This window comes from Zalophus californianus, chromosome 6, assembly GCF_009762305.2.
Source record: "Zalophus californianus isolate mZalCal1 chromosome 6, mZalCal1.pri.v2, whole genome shotgun sequence".
NCBI lineage: Eukaryota > Metazoa > Chordata > Mammalia > Carnivora > Otariidae > Zalophus > Zalophus californianus.
In genome coordinates, this window is record NC_045600.1 from 21,192,323 (window position 1) to 21,210,024 (window position 17,702).

At 41.2% G+C, this 17,702-nt stretch overlaps 1 protein-coding gene and 1 pseudogene across 6 annotated transcripts in view; one reads left to right on the top strand and one right to left on the bottom strand.

Annotated features, from left to right (window-relative positions):
• The window catches only part of STON2 (stonin 2), a 139,868-nt gene that overhangs the window by 94,161 nt on the left and 28,005 nt on the right, over positions 1-17,702 (top strand). The gene's annotated exons all lie outside the window — the stretch shown is intronic.
• Positions 6,335-6,839, bottom strand: LOC113908647 (annotated as a pseudogene).

The following is a 17,702-nucleotide window of genomic DNA, read 5'->3' on the forward strand; positions in this document are numbered from 1 at the left end:
CCCCAGCTTCCCTTTCTCACCAAAACCCACAGACACAGGGGGTCTCGGTAGCCTGCCTTTATGCTTGGTCCTCTTGGGAGCTTAAACCCCTGCCAGACTATATCCCTCCCAAAGCCATTCCAGGAAGAAAAGAATGACGAAAACAATCACATAATCGCTCTTCTTTATGAGGAGGAAGGAATTTTAGCCAAGAATGCAAGGTGTGCCTGTGGGCTTTGTGCCTGCACTGCACAAATCCTACACACACCCACACCCACACACACGTATGTCCATTCTGCTTTTCACTTAATTGGCAGGGACAGTATGGTATGTTATGTTGGCCAAAGACCAGGAAATATCTGTTTTGGGTTGACAAATAGCCAAGCCATCAGGCTCATGTGTCTCACGAGACAGTGTTAATTGGCCCCTCCTTCATTTACAAAAATATACTCAACAAAGATAATATGTGGGAACGTGGTGCTTTCCTATCTGATATCCCCTTCCGAGTTAGTTCCAGAGAAGGTCTGCTCCAAGCTGTCTCTTGGTTTCGTAGGAATTTGCCCCTTTCCAGCACTTTCACACAATTCTTTACAAAGCAAATCCCTTTGTTTTCAGTGGCAAAGCTTCTCTTTAATCTCGGCTCTGCCACTTCCTACCTGTACAGCTTGGGCATGTTATTTAAGCTCTCTGTGCCTCACTTACTTTGTCTTTATATGGAGTCAATAAGAATGTCTCTCTCATAGGAGCCTTGTGGGAAGGAAATAAGATCATCTAAGAAAAATTTTTTTGCGCAGTGTCTGGCACATTGTTATTGTTTTTAGTCCGATAAAGAGATTTCAACCTTTTCTCTTCTTCTTTGCCCCTCCTGAGTTAGAAACACCCCTTGACATTTGGTACTTCTCAATATCAGGGTTCTGTTCCAGTGTGGGGAGAGGAGAGCAGAGCAGAGATGGCTGGGCAGGAATGGGGGTGATGGAGACCTGTGCCCTTGTTCTTTACTTCCTCCTTATCGCATTGCTCTTTCCACCGTACGACAGGTTCTGTGCCTGTCGATGGCTGGGTACAAAACTAGGTGCAGTGCAAAAAGGAATGTGGATTCAGCTGTGTCTTCCAGAAGTGGTAATCTAAGTTCCAGGCTCCCTTTTACCTGTTCTCCAAGTCTGTAACACCTCTTGCTGTTTAGCTCAAATCCTGGCTCAAACTACCACGTGAACTAATGTGAACTAATGTCGAATACAACAAGCACTCTGGGGATACCAGTGGTACCAGTATATTTGATCATGGAAGACAGGAGTAGTCATTGAAGCATTTGGCACTTAGAGGAAAACACTTGTAAAAAGTCAAAGAGCAGGTCAGCTAGCAAACTTTCTGAGCTATCCAATCTCTCGGGACTCATGGGCTTGAGAGGAAGGAGTGTGAATCACTGGAGCTGGAAAGAAGTCTCAGGAGAAAGGACACAAGAGCTCCCCTGTCCAGCTCCCCTGTGAAAGAGTGACCATTACAATGCCACTGAGGAGCGTGGCCAGGACCCTGAGGGGCCGTAGCCCTCGTCCCCGGACCCACCCAGTACAGGGGATGATCAAACCTTCCATAACGTATATAAAGCACGTGGCTTTAAGTGCTGGCATAAAGTCAATACTCAAGAAATGTTCGCCATGATTAGCTCATGAATAACACCTGGCTGTTCTGCAATTGTATGCAGAATTCTGCTTCCACATCACCACTTGTTGCTGATGCTGTCTGCAGCTCTGGTTAGTCTTGACAGTTTGTAAGGTGGAATTGAATGAGCCATTTTGAGGGTTCAGAGATACTGTTCTGCCATTACCATAGATGGTGAGAAAGAGCATATGACAAGCAGGCTCATCACACCATGAGTGGGCAGCTCTCTGGGGATGATGGCAGGACTGCACTGTATATATTTTTATCATTAACATGAATTCATATTTTATTGTTTCTTTCATGAGTCTCATCAAGGCAATGTCTTATTCTTAATTCATTCTGCTGAAAGTGGGGTGGTTTTCACTGCTATCTTTCACAATAAAAAAAGTGGAAGAGTGGGTATAAATTATAGAGTTTTAAACACTAGACAAATTCAGGGTTATCTGATCCAACCCCCTCACTTTCCAGATGGGGAAATTGAGGCCCAAGGGTGTTAAATGAATTCTGAGTGGGGCAGAGGAACAGGTCTTCCAGCCCTAATTCAGGGTCCTCTATGTGTGGTCTTTTGGTTTATTGCTCTTCCAAAGTGACCATGGGCATCAAACGATTTGAGAGCCATTGTTTTTGAAATGTAAAGGTGGTCATCTGTGTGGAGGATTCTCAAACAAGATAATGACACCTTTGACCCAGTCTCTTCCTGTCTTTGGCACATTATCCCTGACTTGACACAGGAAATACACATCTATTATGTGAAAGAGGCAGTGATGACAGAATGAACAGTTCCTGTTTTTCCCCTCTGAAGGAGAACTCCTCCACTAACTCTGTGCGCTTAATACACAGTCATGATCAAAACAGATTCAGATTATGGTGAGCGCTGTGAATTGTGCAAGAGTGTTGAATCACAGATCTGTACCTCTGAAACAAATAATGCAATATATGTTAAGAAAAAAAAAGAAGAAGATAGCAGGAGGGGAAGAATGAAGGGGGAGAAATCAGAGGCGGAGACGAACCATGAGAGATGATGGACTCTGAAAAACAAACTGAGGGTTCTAGAGGGGAGGGGGTGGGGGAATGGGTTAGCCTGGTGATGGGTATTAAAGAGGGCACGTTCTGTGTGGAGCACTGGGTATTATGCACAAACAATGAATCATGGAACACTACATTAAAAACTAATGATGTAATGTATGGTGATTAACATAACAAAAAATTTTTAAAAAATGGAAAGCAAAAAAAAAAAAAAACAAACAAAAAACCAGATTCAGATCTCTGAACTCCATACCTGGTCCAGAGGACTGATTGAAGGACTATTTCATTGTCTATTGAATATCCATCTTCTATGGAACCTCATCTTCTAGCTCTGGTAATTCAAAGAAAAGGTCAGATCTACAGAGCACAAGACCTGGATATTTATGAATAGATTTTCCTCAAAGATGATTCGTTAAGTGATTTTTAATTCTTTTAACTAAGCAAAATTTCAAGATATATGTCGATAAAACAAGAAGGTACAGAGAAAATATTTGGAGAAAATATGCATTCAAGATATAATACCAGTTGTTCAAAACCAAGATTCAAACATTGTAGAATTATCCAGACTAGATTAAGTTTTTCTCTCAATCTATAGATTATCTTCTTAGCAGTTCAGATGCAACATTTGGCATTTCCTTCTTTGTTTAAAGCCAATAATTACTTATTTATCAAGCAACTGCTATGTGTCAGACACTATAATGATACTTTTCATGAGATCTCATTTAATTTGCATAGTACCCTGAGGTAGGTGTGGTTTTTCTCATTTTATTGGTAAGGACAATAAGGGGTCAAGGTAACCAGATTTTTTGGGTGTTTGATGACCTATTTCTGTTCCCATGGAAGTAGGGCAGAGTAAGGTTTTAGGCAAATACCAAGGAAAGATTGTTAATCCAGTTGCTGAACCAAATAAAGCTTGACTATCAGAAGACCAGCCTATTCTACCTGGCAAGCACCATCCTAGAAACCCACGCTCTGAATTTTGAAGTTGCAGCCTATTAAAGGAGCCATTCTGCTCCTGATCTTCCCACAGTCCCTTAGCGTATATGTCAATGGGTAAAAGATGTTCTCTCAGTAAATCTGGTTTCTTTTGAGAACTTCTGTTTCATCCATCAGTTCTTTCAGTTTTCCCTGCACCAATAGCTAGATACCCTTTCTTCATGGGCCCCTTCATGGGCATTGCAAGGGATGGATTCAGAATTAGAGCATGAGTGTCTAGGTCTCCTCTGACACCAAGAGGCACATCTGTGAATAAATACTCCAACTTCGGTACTTGGGACTCTATGATTGTGTTTTGTTCTTAAAGTCCTTTTAAAAAATAATTTCTGGGTCTGAGCTGGATTGCATAAATCCAGAAACATTGCAGGTCTTGTCACTTACTAATGGTGTAGCCTAAAATCTGTAAACTTTTTTTTGTGAAGTCCTTTCAGAACCAATTTACATTTGACAGACAAAAGCCGTTCTCCTTCCTTAGTCACAATAATAAAAGCTAAAGATATAATAGCTTCAGATACAGTATCTCATTTACCACCCACACCCGTCAGAAAGACTGTTAGTCCCTTCTTATGTATAAGGAAATTGAGACTCAAGTAGACGCTCCTGTGTTCAAGATCACATGCTGGGAAGTGTCAGAGTACAGATTTCTCTAACTCTGAAGCCCACACCATGGTGTATTATCCCTTTTTTTAAAAAAAAAAAAAGGAAATATAGAAATTTACTCACCAGCTTTGACTCTGAGTTTTGAATGTTTTTGAGAAATCAAACCCAGTCAACCTCAAGGAATGAAGATTTGCCACCACTAAGGTCATGTTGAAGAAAACACCATAGTTTCTAAAACACTTCCAGAAGATGTAATCCAGAAATGCCTAATGTTACAATTGCATCAATGCAATATGTGTATGATTTGCCAGCTCAGACTCATTTGGAGGTATAATATCTGTTTGTTTCTTAAAAATCTCTCTTGTTAATGTTGGCCTGTGCTTATTTTGTGAAACATGAAGGGCCTGAGCACGTGATTATTGAGATGATTTCCCAAACACCCTTCCAGTTACAACAGTGTTTCTATAGATTGTCACCCCCTTCCCCCCTGCTGCCTATTCAGGATAATTTAATTTTTAGAAGTGCTCCTTATTTAAATAATATTCTACACAACATATTATTTGCTCTTCCACTTAAATTATCAGTACTCATTATTATAGCCATCAGCAAAAAAAAAAAAAAAAAGTAGAATTATCATGCTAAGGCATAGCTGCAGAGCTATCTTTGCTGGATACTTTGTTAAGGGGTTAGTGCTCTCTTGTACCTTTTTATTGTCTGCTTTATTGGAGAATGTGCAGTTTTAGCTAGATTTCCCCTTCTTCATTTCCCTAGGAGCCGATGAGTTGAAAATGCCATTGTTTTTCCTAATGTGAGTGTCTGGCAGAACCAGCCCTGGGGTGTCAGAAAGCTCATAGTTTTTAAAAAAAATCATACTTCAGTCATGAAAGGATGAGGCCTGAGTTTCAAGAACGTGAAATTTCTTGTTTGCAGAGCGTGACTAGTCAAGCTGTACTTTTGTGCTTAGCACCAAATATAAAAATAGGTGATGTCACTACAGAGAGAGTGAATGAAGGAATCGGTGGGATTCTTTGGTTGTAAGCAACAGAAATGGACTCTGGCTAATCTGAAATTTTCTTAGAAGGAGAGTGTGTTGGAAGGATATGGAGGAGCAAAGGGAAGAGTGTGCTCACGGAACTGAAGGAAAAACAGAAATCAAGCTGAAAAGCCATACCCAGAAAGGGGGGGTAGAACAGAATTTGGGTCTCTGGCAAGGACTCTCAGATGGTTTCTTCTAGAGCTGTCAACCGTTTCCAGTTTCATTTGCATTCCCTGTAGAGTAAAATTCCAGAGAAAGAGCTTTGTGGTGACTTACTTAGCGTATTAGCTCATGTGGCTTTGGGGAGGGTTGGGCCTTGTCTGGCAGCCCCACCAGTCAATCTCTAATAAGGCAGCCCCTAAAAAATGCATTTTAAACAAGAGTCAGAAAGTAATAACTATAAAGGAAAAAACTGGTAAATTAGACTACATTAAAATTAGGACTGTTTACCAGTAGATACTATAAACAGAGTTAAAAGCAAGCTACATCATGAGAGGAGATACTTGCAATAGATTTATCTGACTGGAAACTCATATCCAGAATACATAAGGAACTTCTACACATCAACTCCAAAACAGCAGACCACCCAATGGAGAAAAGCCTTGAAAAGGTACTCACAAAAGAGGATATCCAAATGACCAGCAGGTGTACGACTTCATAGCCATCAGGGAAAGCCCAAATAAAGCCACAATTTGACACCACTGTACACCTACCATCATAGCTAGAATGAAAAGGACATGGGGCGCCTGGGTGGCTCAGTTGTTTAAACGTCCAAAGAACCAACCCACTGGTAGCAGGAAGAAGCAAGAGTCTTCTAGGGTCGGGATGCCTGGGTGGCTTAGTCTGTAAGCGTCTGCCTTTGGCTCAGGCCATGATCCCAGGGTCCTAGGATTGAGCCCCGCATCAGGCTCCCTGCTAGGCAGGGAGCCTGCTTCTCCTGCTGCCTGCCACTCCTGCTTGTGCAATCTCTCTCTCTCTCTGACAAAAAAAAAAAAAAAAGTCTTCTAGGGTCTGGCATTTGATGAGATAGAAACTAAGTTACTGGGCATTTCCATTGTTTTTCCATGGCAGAACATAGAGCAGAGATGTGGGAACATGCATGCCTGAAGCCAGGTTACTCTTATGTGCCATAACTCTGTTGCTTGTAGGGCTGTCGTGGCCACAGTAGTTGGCTGTGCCCCAGACAAATGGGGTGCTGTTCTATTCCCACTGAGCTTTCTCCCAGTCTCCAGTGCAAGGGAGGGGTAAACTGCCTGTGCTCTTAACCAGAGTCTCTTGTCCAAGGTTCCTGGTTTGATTGACAACATCCTGCTCAATACAACTTGTGTCTTCACAGTTTGAGATATGATGACTGATTTTTGGCCCAAGGAAGCTGGTGGTGAGCATTGAAAGAACAAAGTAGCCAATTTGCTTGCAACATCAGGATGATTCTTTCTGCCTTTCATAAAACGATAAGACTGCAGACCCTGATCTGATGGTATTTATCATAGGGGCATTGTAATAGCTTTTCAGGGTCCAGGGAACTGATGTAAGTTTTTTCCATGTTGGAAATGAAGGAGCTGAATCCAAGTGCTGGGTCGGGCACAGTCTCCCCACATCCAAAGCACATTGAACTTTAAATGTGTGATTTATGTTGTCTTTTTTCTATGTATGTTTTATACTTGAGTAAAAATTTTATAAAAAACAGAATAATGAAAGCCCTCCAATTCATGCATTCCCTGGAGTAACCATTCCTCCTGACTATCCCTCCCTAACTGTATGACTTTGGGCAAGTTACTTCTTTATGCCTCCATTTTGTCATTTATAGAAGGGAGAAAATAGCAGTACCTACCTCACTGGGTTGTTGGAAGGCTTAAATGAGATAATCCAGGTAAAGTGCTTATTACAGTGCCAGACACACAGAAAGCAGAAAGTAACTGTTAGGTTCATATATTGTGGAGTAAGTTCTCCATACTAGGTATGCTAGGGGATGTAAAGAGCACTGTGAATTGTGTAAGACTGTTGAATCACAGACCTATACCTCTGAAACAAGTAATACATTATGTGCTAAAAAAAAAAAAAAGAAGAAGAAGATAGGAGGGGAAGAATGAAGAGGGGGAAATCGGAGGGGGAGATGAACCATGAAAGACCATGGACTCTGAGAAACAAACTGAGGGTTCTAGAGGGGAGGGGGCTGGGGGGATGGGTTAGCCTGGTGATGGGTATTAAAGAGGGCACGTTCTGCATGGAGCACTGGGTGTTATACGCAAACAATGAATCATGGAACACTACATCAAAAACTAATGATGTAATGTATGGTGATTAACATAACATAATAATAATTAAAAAAGTATAAAACCTGGGCCTCAAAGAGCTTATAACAATCGTAATTAGAAAGACAAGGTATGTAACAGAACAAATCATTGACACTCCAAGAGGGTATTGGGAAATTACAGAGAAGAAAATCCTAAGAATTCAGTGGAAGGAGAAATTACTGTAGGTTGGAGTGTCCCGGGCAAAACTCATAGAGTTGTGAGAAGTCAGAAAAGGGGCTGCCCTCGGAGGGGGCATGACAAGAAAGAAGTACAAGGGGATTTATTCTTCTGGTACTGGTTACATGAATGTACTCGGTGTGTGAAAACTTTTGATATGTACGCCCTTCTGTATGTGTGTGGTACTATATGATTTTGAAGCCCGGTTGATATCTGATCTGAGGCAAGTTACTTCACCTCTGTGAATTTCATTTTCTTCACCTATAAACTATACTTAATGTTGTCATGAGGATTAATGAACAAAGAGTATGTAGAACGCCTAGTCCAGGACGGGACGGTAAAATAGTTCATGTACCTGATGTGCTAACTGGGTTAGACGGTGACAGACTGGGATAGACCTTTCCCATGTTAAGATTTGGAGCCTTTATCTGGGGCTTATTGCTTTGTCGAGGGAACGACCTCATGCCGTTACTGGTGTTGTGAATGGAACCTGTCACAGTTTGTCACTGTGATGGCTCAGTGACCCGCTGGGACAAAGGGCACTTCTGCTTATCAGAACCACTGCTCCACAATTGTCCCACACCACCACTGTCCATTTCCTTTTCCTGTTTAGTTAGAGCCACACCTGTGAGTGGGAGTCAGTGCCCGATCCAGGTGTGCATCAGTAAACATTTACCGAGTGTCTGCTGGGTGTCAGGTATTATGTTAGACGCTGATAGAGCTTGTAATAATGAACAAAAACAGGGTAAAATGTACATAAAATAAGACCTGGGCTCCTGGGCTTTGCCTTCCAATAGCTTATAGTCTAGTAACAAGGTATATGTGCTTCTTCTGAAAGCTATTTATTTTCCCCCTCCTCTCCCCTCTTTGTCTCTCCTGTTAGCCTCTGCTCACCCACCCCTTCTCCCTCACACACCAACCCTTCCCTGAACTACACTCCATGTAAGCAGGCTACGAGCCATTTAACATGGCCTCTATCCAACAAAAGCAATCAACTCGTAGCATATGTCTTCTTCTTGGCTCCCCCAAAACTCTAGATCGCCATGCCTTCCATTAATTATGATAACAGAAGCAGCCATTTATTATGTGTCTGGTACATGCAAGGCATTATGCCAGGCCCTTGCCTACATTATTTGTAACTCTCACAACATCCTGCAGGGCATCATTATCCCATTTTATAGGTGAGGGACCTGAGGCTTGGAGAACAGAAATCACTTGCCTGACGTTACCCACAGCCTGTTTGTGGTACAGTGCTCTCTCCCGTGTGCCGTGCTCCTTGTGGAGCTGTTTGCAGTGTTCACTCTGATGATTAAACATTGTAAACACCCTTCTGCGTCAGTTCATCACTCAGCTGTGCACATATAAACCTGTGTGGTTAGGATAGGCTGGTGCCAGGACCACTCTTGCTGTAATTATTCTAGCTTGACTGGAAATGTCAATAAAGAGCCACTCAGCCTCACAAACAACTTCTGACCTCTTGTTTTCTAAATGCCTTAATATTCAGCAGCACTAACCTGCTGTGCCATCAGGAGGGATACTGAACCTATTTCGTTATCTATATTAAAATCTTGGATGCAGGCGCCTCAGGAAGAGCCTCTGTGTATTGAGAAAATTCTGCCACTTTGGCCCTGCCTTACTAGGCTGTCTCTCTGGAATTAATTTAATACTTGCCACTAGCCTCTGTTTTGGGAACCTGGAGACCAATAGGGCTATGTGATGCAGATTAAAGGGAGCATTGCCATGATCTGGACACAGAGGAGGTACCCGCGATCAGGTGCATGTTCTGGGTGGTTTTGTGTGAAAAGGCACAACGCAGAGTGGCTGTTTTCCCCCCTAGTCCAAGTGTTTTGGGGTCCTGGCCTCTAACCCCATGGAAGCCACTCAAAATGAGATAGCCAACTCTATGTAACACAGTCTCATGGCATATGTTGGGCACAAGTCATGTTCACACAAGGAGGGGGATCAAAAGCCAGCAAATCACTGTGGGTTGCAGGTCTAGTCTTAAGCTTTTCAAGCCTTAGAAAGGTAATCACATTCTTGTTTTGAGAGGTAAGCCTTTCTGGGGATTGACGCACCATCTACAGTAGGAGACATATATTGGCAGTATGACTAACACCAGTGATTTGCTCAAAAATAAAAGCTACTCTAATTTTTTTTTTTTTTTAAAGATTTTATTTATTTATTTGAGAGAGAGAGAGAATGAGATAGAGAGCATGAGAGGCAAGAGGTTCAGAGGGAGAAGCAGACTCCCTGCTCAGCAGGGAGCCTGATGTGGGACTCGATCCCGGGACTCCAGGATCATGACCTGAGCCGAAGGCAGTCGCTTAACCAACTGAGCCACCCAGGCGCCCCAAAAGCTACTCTAATTTGAGTTTTTTCTGCATGTGCTTAGATTTTTAAGTATAATTTCCAGTTCCCACAACCGCCTCTCAAGCTGTTGGATAGTTACTCACATTTCACAAATGTCAATACTGAGCCAGCGTCCCACCCAGGTAGACTTGGTTCCAAATCTTCAGCTCTTTCCACTCTTTCTCAGCACCTGAAAACACTCTGTCTGCTGTTAGATTTCCAGTGGAGATGTCAGCCGCTTTGTCAGTTTGGCTTCAACCAACTCAGGCAGAATTATCAAGCATTTCCCTTTTTGGGTTCACACAGTACTTTGCATATACCTATAGGAGCACTTTGTATTGTATTGTAGTTGCACTGATAGCGTCTTACTCATTTTTTTTAATGTAGGGCCTATTGCAGCACCTGGCAGTGTTGTGTAGTGGAAGGACTGGGTTGAAATGTTGTGTCTGGTTTCGCTAACATTTTATCCTCAGTATGTGACACACCACCTGGTAGCGAACGTATCTGCTCAGTAAATATTGAATGAACTAATGAATGAGTAAATACAATCTTGGCTATTATTTTTCCTCTGTGAATCTTTTTCATTATTAAAAATGAAGAATAATTGTGTCTACTTTATAGGGCTCATATGAGATTAAATGAATCAATGAAACCAGGGTAAGTGATGGTGTGATAGTGACTTTTGAGATTCAGGTAGTGGTTTTAAGATTTGTCATGTTGCTGTATGTCTAAACAGTTCACTTAGGTTTATTGCTACCGTAATACCGTATTATATGAATATGACACAGTTTGCTTAGCCATTCTCCTGTTGATGGATAGTTGGGGGTATTTCCAGTTTTTTACTATAATTAATAAAACTGCTATGAACATTCTTGAACAAATCTATTTGTGGACATATTTTTCACTTCTCTCACATATAAACATGGTAGTGGAATTGCTGGGTCATAAGTTAGGTGAATGTGCAAATTTATTAGAGGCTGCTAAACCATTTTTCAAAGTGATTTTACCGCTTTATACTCTTACCAACAATATAAGAGAGTTCTAGTTGTTTTCCATCCTGTAACATGATATTATCATGCTTTCCAACTTTAGCCTTTCTAGTGGATGTGTCATATCTCACCGTAGTTCAATTTGCACTTCCTTAGTGTCTAATGATGTTGAGCACCTTATCATGTGCTCTATGGCCATTCATATAGCTTCTTTTATGAAGGGCCTGTTTTTTTTTATTGGTTATTCTTCTTTTTATTATTGATTTGTGGGAATTCTTTATGTATTCTGGATATGTCTTTTTTCAGTAGCTTGCCTTTTAACTTTTTAAGTGATATCTTGATAAATAAATTGATAAGATGCAATTTATTAAGTTTGTTTTCTTTCATGGTAGTGCTTTTTGTCCTGAGAAATCACTGCAGCCTGCAAGGTCATGAAATGTTTTTTTATGTTTTCCTACAGAAGTGTTACAGTTTTGGCTCTCATATAGATCTATGACCTTTCTCACTTTAATTCCTGTGTATATATAGAGAGAGAGAAGAAAAGGTTAAGGTCTATTTTTTCCCATGTGTGTGTCTAGTTGCTCCAGCACACTTTGTTGAAAAGAACTTCCCTCCCCCATTGAATTCTACGGCACCTTTGTCAAAACCCAAATGAGTATATATGTATGGGTCTACTTCTCGACTCTCTATTCTCTTCCATTAACTTATTTGTCTTTCCTATTATACTATCTTAGTTACTGAGTCTTTATAGTAAATCCTAAAATTTAGTAATATAAGCCCTCCAACATTTTTCTTCTTCAAGATTATCTTGGCTATTGACAGGCTTTGATAAAAACTGAGTTTATCAGTTTCTACCAAAGGGGAAAAAAAAAAAGTCCAGGGATTTTGTTTGGATTTGCATTGACTCCATAATTCAATTTCAGAAACTTTTTCATCTTAACATTTTGAGTCTTAAAATCCATTAACACGAAATCTCTCCATTGTTTAGGCCTTCTTTAATTTCTCTCATTAGTGTTCTGTAGTTTTCAAGTATAGAGGTCTTACATGCTTAATCTGTGTATTTGAAATTTTTATGATGTTGTATTTTTTAAAATTTCATTTTCCAGTTATTTGTTACTAGTATTTATTTTTAAAGATTTTATGTATTTACTTGAGAGAGAGCATAAGAGAGCGAGTAAGAGAGCGCAAGCAGGGGGAGCTGCAACGGGAGAGGGAGAAGCCAGCAGGGAGCCCAACATGGGGCTGGATCCTAGGACCGTGGGATCACGGCCTGAGCCGAAGGCAGACTCTTTTTTTTTTTTTTAATTTCAATTCTATTTTATTTAAATTTGATTGTTTTTCGAATCTCATCCTCTTTTGTATATATTTCAAGGTTATTTTTTATCTGTTTTAAAGAATTAAACATAGTAACTGTAAAGTCTGTGTCTAATAATTCCATTTCTCTGAAATTCTTAAAGGTCTGTTCCTTTTTTTTTCTCATTCATGGTACCTTGTTTGTGTTATTTATTTTATTTTATTATGTTAATCACCATACATTACATCATTCATTTTTGATGTAGTGTTCCATGATTCATTTTTTGTGTATAACACCCTGTGCTCCTTGCAGTACGTGCCCTCTTTAACACCCATCACTGGGCTAACCCATCCCCCCACCCCCTCCCCTCTAGAACCCTCAGCTTCTCAGAGTCCATAGTCTCTCATGGTTCCTCTCCCCCTCTGATTAACCCCCCTTCAATCTTTCACTTCCTGCTATCTTCTTTTCTTTTTTTTTTTAACATATAATGTATTATTTGTTTCAGAGGTACAGGTCTGTGATTCATCAGTCTTACACAATTCACAGCGCTCACCATAGCACATACCCTCCCCAATGTCTTTCACCCAGTCATTCCATCCCTCCCACCCCCCACTGCTCCAGCAACCCTCAGTTTGTTAACTGACTGAGCCACCCAGGCGCCCCTGTTACTAGTGTTTAGATATATAATTAGTTTTTTTAAGTAATGACTTTGTATCCTGACACCTTGCTGCATTCGCTCATTGCTTCTATGATTTTGTTGATATTTTTGGATTTGCTGAGTATACAACATGCCATCTATGAAGAGAGTTTTCTCTCTTTCTTTTGCTTTTCATTCCCTTTCCTTACCTTGTTGCCATGCATATGGACTCCACTACAGTACTGAATAGATGCGATGAGATTGGGGGAAAACATTCACTATTTCACCATTATGATATTAGCTGAGGTGTGTGTGTGTGTGTGTGTGTGTGTGTACACACACACACACACACGCCCTTTATCAGACTGAGGAAATTGTCCTCCATTTCTACTATGCTGAGAGTTTTTATTACTAATGGGTGTTAAATTTTACTTTTCATCTATTGTAATGGTCTCACAAGGTAGTCTTGTACAACACATTATTCTATGCATGTGTGAATAACTTCTCTAATATTCTGCGGAAGTTCAGAGGAGTTGCGTAAGAGGACACAAGTCCAGGCACTTTTCCAAAGTGACCACCAGATCCTAGTGCTGTGTGCAGTTTCATGTCCCATGAGTCCCTCCTGAGTCCTCCAGTTAATTTGGGAACACTTTTGACTGTTGTAATTTTCCGTTTCTCCTTCATCAGCCTTGATAATAGCACAGATGCCTCTTAATTGTGGCGGTAAACGTGGGACTTTGGGTGCTCCCCCCACCTGCTTGCCTGTATCTTCTAAAATTTTTTCAGTGAACGTGGCTTGCTTGTGTTAAAAGAAAGTTTTTAACCTTCTGTGTAATTAATAATTAGACCCAGTCCTATCAGTTCTTTCTGAGAACTTTCTCTCTGTGCTCTAGGTTTTACGACATTCCATGTTCAGGTGGAGAAGAAGCTGTCCCCTTGCAGAACTGTACGATCACCATTTTTTCTTTTTAAAATATTATTATCACAGGACTGATTGTACACAGGGCTTGTAATAAAATGTTAACACTGTGCTGTGCAACCACAATGGTAAATCTCCTTTGAAGGCGACTTCAGAGGCACCCAAAAGTGGAGTGTTACATCTATGACTTTATTTCTTGCTTCCTCAGTACATTAAACCTAATTTTCGCCCTTTCCTTCTGTTTCAGCCTCCTGTATAAAAAGTATACCGTGTTTTCTGCCCATCATACTTTGTCATAAAACTTGAACATGCATAGATCGACTGGAAAAAGAATTCATTTAATGGTAGATGTCTCAACTCTTCTTTGCTGACCCTTCTATCCCTTAATTTCTGGAGATGTTCCTTTTTTCCTCTTTCCCAACTTTGGGTTCCTAGATGAAGTTCCCAGCACAATTCAGTTCAAAAGGCTGTAATGTAGTGGCCAGAGTGGGAAAATAAACACAGAGATCATGCCTGTGTGTGCTGTGATGGAAGTGTAGATCAAAGACTTCAGCCCTGCTTGGGAGTTTAATGACTTCCAGCAGGTTAGTCTGAGTCCAAGGTGGTTTTGCTCAAAGGTAACTCTAACCTTGGCTTTAAATTCTGGCATTTTTGTCCATCCGATTAACAGTTGAGGATTTAGAGGCCTGGAGTTGGAGAAGCCTCTTTCAGACCAGACTGAGAATGAGAGCTCTAAGATGTGGAATAGGGACCAGAGATAGGCTCTTATTTCCAGCGGCTGTGCTTTGTTTTCGTGGAACAGGAAGTCATTATCTGGAGAGCCACAAATCCTTGAGAATTCATTTCCACTTCCAGAAAGGAAAGTATCCCTAGCCTGCCAGCACTTAGAGCAGGCTTTATCGCCTGGAGCTACAGAGCCCCTCCAGGGAGCCATTCTAAGTCACTGCCTTGTCAAAATAATCACGGGGTTTTTTTTTTTTTTCTTTCTAATCACAGATTCCTGATAGAGGGAATGTTTTCTGCTTTTTCTCAATGCTTAATGTGAATATTGGTTACTTCTATTGCCTGATGTTGATTATTAAAATTAAAATGTTCATACGAAACAGAACAAACCTCAAAATGAAGAAATAAGTGCCCTCTTTCTTTCTCTTAGTTCATCAGTAATAATGAAAGTAATTTAAGATGGATAGCATGCCATATTGTGCATAGCATGTAATTTAAGAGGGATAGCATGCATTCCCATGTCTTCTCATTTGGTTGTCACAGCCATGTTGTGGTGGACAGACCAGGTTATTTTTATTATGCTTTTTAAAAGTGAAGGAGCTGAGACTTGAAAATGGAGTCACTTGCTCGAGATTAGGTAGTTACGCAGACACAGAGCGGCGGTCGGCCTTGCGGGAACCCAGAACGGTCAAGCTGAGGGTCGTGAACTCCCAGTTCCTGGGTTCAGACTCTAGCTCCACCACTTATTTGTTTGTGACTTTGGTCACTAATCTCCATGCCTCAGTGTCCCCGAGGTAGGACCTACCTTATGTCGGTGTTCCAGGATCAAATCGAGAGTTTCAGTGCAGTCTGGCGGAGCACCTGGCATCCAGCACATGACTGGTGAGTGTTAGCCCAAGCCACTGCTGTGGTCTTGAACGTGGAGGCAGGTGTGTGTGTGTGTGGGGGGGGGGTATTAACTTTCTCTCCTTCCAGCTCCCTCTCCTGCCCTAAAACCTCAAGTCTACTCCCCAAGTTACCAGAGAACTCCAGACACACTCCAGAAGTCACCAGGGGCTATGTGGGTTTAGACAATCCAATTCCAATTTAAATACTCTGAAGAAAAACTAACACCATAAAGATCTCTCTCCTTGGCTCAATGTTGCCCTGGTTCTGAAGACGGTTTGTGCTTCTCTCCAATGACACATGCCTTACCCCCCTTAATCTTAACCAGAAATCTTAAGGTTTTAGACAGAATAGTTACATTCCTCCTCTCTAAATATTTTTGGGACTCTTTATTCTTTATTTGCTATCAGCCTTTATCAAATGCTGACTGGTGTATTTGCCCCCGTCTGCTCTTGAGGATAGGATAGAAATTCCTATGCTATGTAGTGCGTGTTCTTGAAAAGTCTTTGAGGAAACAAACCTCTGTTTTATGTTGTGCAACTTGCCCTCTAATGTAACTGAGGTTCATGCTTTGAGGTGGGCAGATGATTCCACCTTTATGTCCTTCGCTTGACTTCTCTCACTTAGGCAAAGAAGGGGCAACAAGTAGGCAGACACACCAACCGGCCATGTGTCCAGCTGCAAGAGGAGGTTCTGTCTGACCTTAGGAAATGCCCTCAGTGTAGGAAACAAAGGTTACTATTTTTAAAGAGTGGAAGGCAGCATGTTTGTCAACATTTCAGCATGTCCCAGCCAGGCAAGCTTTCAGTTTGAAAATAGAAATCCTGATCCCATTACCTCATCTCTGTCTGCTGAAGTCCCTGACTTGAAAAGTCAGTGGGATCACATTTACTTCCTGAAACAAATGATCAACATTGATCATCCTTTATCCACGATCACAGTTTCTTACTACTTTTCACATATCCTGTACGTCCCCACTGAGGCAGCCAGACGTTGCATATATGTACTGAAATGAATACCAACTGCCCTCCAGACTCTCTTGGTGTACGTAATGCTCATCCTAACAGCTTGGTCGGATACCGCCAACAGCTGCTGGCCCTTACTGTCTTGCACACTGCTGGTTTGGAATATTGTCCCATGGAAACTCTCATCAATGAATATTAAGCAAATGAAAATGTGGGTTCTAAAACTGTACATGCAGAAGAATCCCTGCTCTGTAGATAGGTATGTGTTCATGAATGTGGATGTGCACAGTGAGACAGCTTGAAGGAAACATTGTCATAGTGACATCAGTAATCTCAGGTGGCAGCAAGATTCAGGTGCTTTGATTTCATCTTAAGAAACCTCCACACCCTGCATGGAGCCTGACCCAGGGCTTGATCTGAGATCATGACCAGAGCTGAAATCAAAAGAGTCAGACGCTTAACTGATGGAGCCACCCAGGCGCCCCAGGTGCTTTTAATTTTATGTGTTTCTGCACCATCCAAATTTTCTAAAATATAACTTGTTCCTTAAAATCATCAAAAAAGTTCATCTTTATATTACAGAAGCAAATAGTTACTTAGTTTAGAACTTGGTGACTGGAACAATTATAAAAAGCAGCGTGCTTTAAAATGAATTCACATTTTGAGTGCATTAGATTCAGTGGGCCTTAAATCCCGAGTTATCCCCAGCTGAGGCAAAGGACACCCAACCCTGGTCGTATGGACAGTTGGGGAACATGTCAGTTAAGTGGCACCTCTCAGCTCAGGATGTAGAAAGGTATGAGTGTGTTCTTGGCCTTCCACTTTCCCCTATTCTCTGGTTACTTGATTTCATTTACTTTCTCAGAAATACTAATGGTCTCTGGGAGACTTTTGAAAAGCCTATGACCTCTTTGATCTGACATGTAACCAAGCCTCTCAACACACAGGTTTTGGTTTAATATATCTGTAAATAAGTCTTTATTCCAAGATTGCTTTTTGTATTTCTCTCTCTCTCTTTCATGCAACAGCTGCCCAGCTAGGACCTACTCAAACAGCATGAGAAATTGTAGGATTTATTTGGAACCTAGAACTACCTCACTATCTGAATAGTAATTACAGACCTTACCAAACAGCAGTAAGCACTTTTGAATGTTTAGAAACATTCCTACATATG